Genomic DNA, 4,555 nt, shown 5'->3' with positions numbered 1-4,555 from the left:
CAGATATTTGAGCGGTGTCAAAAATATGGGATTTATTTCAATCCCAAGAAAAACATCTTCTGTGTGTCAAAATGCACTCTCTTAGGACACATCATCGTGACCAAAATCAAAGTTGATTCAAAAAGGGTCAAAGATATAACTCAAATCCAGTTCCTAGTAAATAAGAAGGCTATGTAATTTTTCTTAGGAAAGATTAATTTTCTACGCAAGTTCATCTCTAACTATGCTCAAATAGTTAAACCATTGCAAGATATGATAAAGAAAGATGAAACTTATAAATGTGACAAAAGGGAAAATGATGTTTTTTCTCATATCAAACAAGAAATCACTAATGTTCCTACATTGTTTAGTCCTGATTATGACAAGGATTTCCTACTTTATAATTTCGCCTCAGATTCATAAGAAAATGAATGACCTATTTCTTTCATGAGTGGTGGCTTATAGGGGTCAGAGTTGCACAACCCTACCTTAGATAAACATGCTTATGCTATATATAAGTGTTGAAGCCTCGAAATCATTGCTACAACATGGGGGAAAACCACTCGGTTCGAACCTTGGTTGGCAGCTCCTTTTCCGTTTGGTGTAGTGGCTCCGGCTGGGGATAATGGGACCAATTTCCAAAAAAACGATTTTGGCAGTGTTGATGGGGTGATATATGATGTAATGGGGGAATGATTTAACTAAGTGTAATATAATCTAAACTATTAATCACATGCATATATCCTAGTTTTAAACACTATCTAACTATAACTATACCCGGGAATAAAAATAAGATATGCGATCTACAATAATGTCCTATAGAAATTGGTAATAAAGATCATTCAACTGCAATAAGAAATGAAATCGTTTAACAATAATCATTTTGGATAAATAGTTAGCCAAAATGATTGTGAGAGATATATCACATATAGAATCGTTCACGTATTTAGTAGGAAATTAAAGCCAACACCATACAAAAGTGCAATAATGCTAACCGAAATTCAAACTTTCATACATAAAGCAATTGAAGAAAAGTTATTGCTTGATACATAAATAAAACAAAATCACAAGATAAAAGTACCATTTGTAATAAGTTCTGCTCATGTGTTTCAGCAATATCGATCTAATTCCAACCAATCCAACATCATCTAAGAGTGAAAAAGTGAAATTTCAGTAGAACATGCCAGATATAAAAGAAAATAGATCCTGTTCCATTCATTCTACCAGAACCTCCTCAAAGGTACAAAAGTGCATGTTTTGAAGAATGTTTCTGATAAAATTTCTGGACCCCTCTCTAAATGCATGAGAGGGGTTTAAATACTAAAACTGTAGGTCCTAAAATAGATTATTACAAAAATAGCTGAGGAGGTTTAAACGACCTTCCTCAGATTATGTGAAATGAAACTAAAATAGAAATAAAATAATGTGAATAACTCCTTTGCATGTGATCCTTAAGATCGCAAATATCCGTCATTGGTTTGAGCTGTGTCAGTTGGTCGATCGCAGATTTCAATTTCCCAGTAAATACGACATCTGTCAGTTCTGGGACCATTTATGTATGGAAGTGGTTAAGCAATGCAGGGTCATCCACTGGCTATAGGGCTTGACTAAGAATTTCCATTATGCTTCCCAGTTTAGCTTGTTCGTTTGTCTGATCACCTCCTCCCTTTCCTTCGCTGCTTATCTCCATTGCTACTCCAGTTGATTGGCGTTTGGAAGAAATCCTGGTATAGATTCAACAACTAAGTTGGCACCATGTAGATTTTTTTTAATGGCTTCAATGATGTTGTTTGTTGTTGCTGCCATGACAGCTGTTGCCCTTTCTTCTTGCTTGAGCCAAAAATCTCAGTCTACAAATAAAATTTCTTTACGTGACTCCTCCAGTTTTGGAAAATCAGCCTTCTCCCATCTTCCAATTCTTTCCAGGTGATAAAGTCAAAAATACTTTTATGGATTTCATCACACTCAAGCCTCATGTCGACGACTTGTCTTGTTAGCTTATCACTGATTTCACAGTAAGGATTTACTTGCAATATTTTATGGCACAAAAGTTCCTTTTGTTGCATTAGTTGGGCGTTAAGGCTGAGTGCTTCTTTTATGAACTGATCAATTTGTGGACTGCCTTTATACTTCTCTATCATAGCTTGAATTCATGTGTCCTTTTCTGATAGGCTGACTTGATGTTGTATTTGTATCTGTTCAAAATCCTGCTGTAGTTTGGCAATTTGTAACTCTGCTTGTTGATTAGATTTTTCTTGCTCTAATTATTGTTCCAACAGCAGGATCTTTTGTTCTTTTTCTTTCAGAAGCATTTGAACCTTGGTTTCTTTATCAATAGTTGCCATAGCATAGGCTCCCGCAAATTGTGATAGTCTCGTAAGGTTCTCAGATGGGTCCATGGGAAAATCTCTCCAGACAATATCCATTGGTTCATTGTCGGGAGTGGTGACAGCTGCAACATCCAACTTTCTTTTCTTCCTCTGCCTTTTGATGACAACTTTATGGGTAGGGCTATAAAAAATATCTAAGGGAGGAATTTCCTCAACTCTTAAAACAATTTCAGAAGTGGGGATGGTAGGAATGAGCTCTATATCTTGAGTACTTACAATTTTCTCCACTATAACCTCTTGAGTTGATCTGTGCTGTGGAGTCTGTACTTCATATGTTTGTTCTTCTGTATGGATATTTTTATTAAAATTCTCCCATTCTTTTTCTAAATCAACAACTGGAGGTTTTTCCAATTGGGTGGAGGTAGAGTGAATTTTAGCCTGTTTCTTCGCCGAGGTTTGCTCGACTGCTTTTTCTATAGTTCCGACTATGTCTCTCTCAAAATCTTTGTTTTTACTACCCCCATTCTAGGACTGTTGCTCTGAGTGCTGTGACTCATGGGAATACTTCTCATGGGACTTTTCTCCAGAATTACCTTTAGAATTTTCTCTGGAGCTTTCCTCTAAGATTACACTGGGAGTTGGCTCCCTTATTGGTTCAATCTGTAGCATGTCCAATGGGACCTGTAATAATCTCCTCTCTCTGTATTCGTGGAAGGCCTTAAGATCATCTGGGGCAAAAAGTAGTGAAGCCATATGCTTTACTTCCGAAAATGTCTCTTTTTGTAGGAAGAGGTCATCAAATGCATCTTCCTCATGGGTGAATATTTTTAATTTCACCATACTAGTGAAGTCTTTGGCGATGCCATTTGGGTCATACTGTCTTCTTGGAAATGTATCCAATTTTAGAGATTTCATAATATTTGATTCCTTGCATGCATGCCCAAAATCGTGCAGTGCAAACACACCACATTGCAACGGAAATGTAGGCCAAATGGCCCTTTTATGTTCCTTCAATCCTTTGTTCAACCCACCTTCTCCTGTTGTTTAGTAGGTTATCTCCCTAGCCATTAATTTATCAGGGACATAGTATGGGAGGACATGTGGTGAAGAAATGCTCCTGAATACTCTGATATATGTAAATGTCTCCTCCCCAAACCATCTAGCTACAGGTAGGATATCTACTTCATCTTCTCTAGAAAATCTAGGTGCATTCCTGTTGTAGACCTGTTTATGAATAGGCAACATAACCCCTTGAAAAATTCTTTAAAAGTGGGGGTGAAACTGAGACTCCCACATATTCTTATGATATATATGAATGGGAAGTGAGTCTTTCACAGTACACTTCCATCCCATGATAGGAAATTTGGAACCAAAACAGATAGCGTCCATTATATAGGCACTCATGAAAAATGAAAGGTAAACCCTATAAGAGATACTCCTCTTTCTCCTATACTCTATTATGGCTTTCGCCAAATTATAAGACAAAATTTGGGCCCAATTCATTATTGTTACGTTTACGGCTGCATCTATTAATGGCAACCATTTTGGGGAAATTTGGTACTATTGGGCTTGCCAAACATTCTACATAGCATGACTACTGCAAAACTATGAGGGGGAGCTATAGATGCTGTAGAATACATACCCGATTTATCCTTTTTGATCTTGCCTTCATTTTGCATCCAGGTTCGCGTAACGTCTACTGGGTCTTCATTCTCCTTAGCAAATTTCTCGAGGAACTGTTTGTTGTAGAACGCTTGTGGCTCTGGCAGATTGTACATAAGTCATAGGTTGTCTGGTGAAAAATATCCCATAACCTCCTACTTGCTATTCTTAAATTCTCTGTTTGAGACATCCACTTGATCAATTATCCACTTGACCATATTTGTATATGGAATTATCTTTGGTCTCACGGCTATGCGGTGTAGAAATGAGCACGCCATCTCGAAGATGGAGGCATCTGAGGAAGCATGACCATCAGTTGTGGCCTTTGTTACTAGAGGTCTCAGTTGCTCTTCTTCTAATAAATCATACATGGTTTCTCACATAGAGGTTCCTCCATCTCCGCTGCATGTAGTATTAGAGAATAAATGAGTCATTTCTGATTTCTCAGATGCGGCTACCTTGCCCCTCTTTGCCATTGCTCCCAACGACTCTTTCTTCGGATTTTTCCTGAAAATGGAGCAAAACAAAAGCTATCAGATATACAGAGATAAGAATTAACCTAAGAAAGAATAATGCAGATAACT

Source organism: Pinus tabuliformis, chromosome J (genome assembly GCF_031772625.1).
Source record: "Pinus tabuliformis cultivar Carrire ecotype Pingquan chromosome J, CPIR1, whole genome shotgun sequence".
Taxonomy (NCBI): domain Eukaryota; kingdom Viridiplantae; phylum Streptophyta; class Pinopsida; order Pinales; family Pinaceae; genus Pinus; species Pinus tabuliformis.
The sequence above is the reverse complement of the archived record's forward strand: the minus strand, read 5'-3'. Positions refer to the sequence as shown.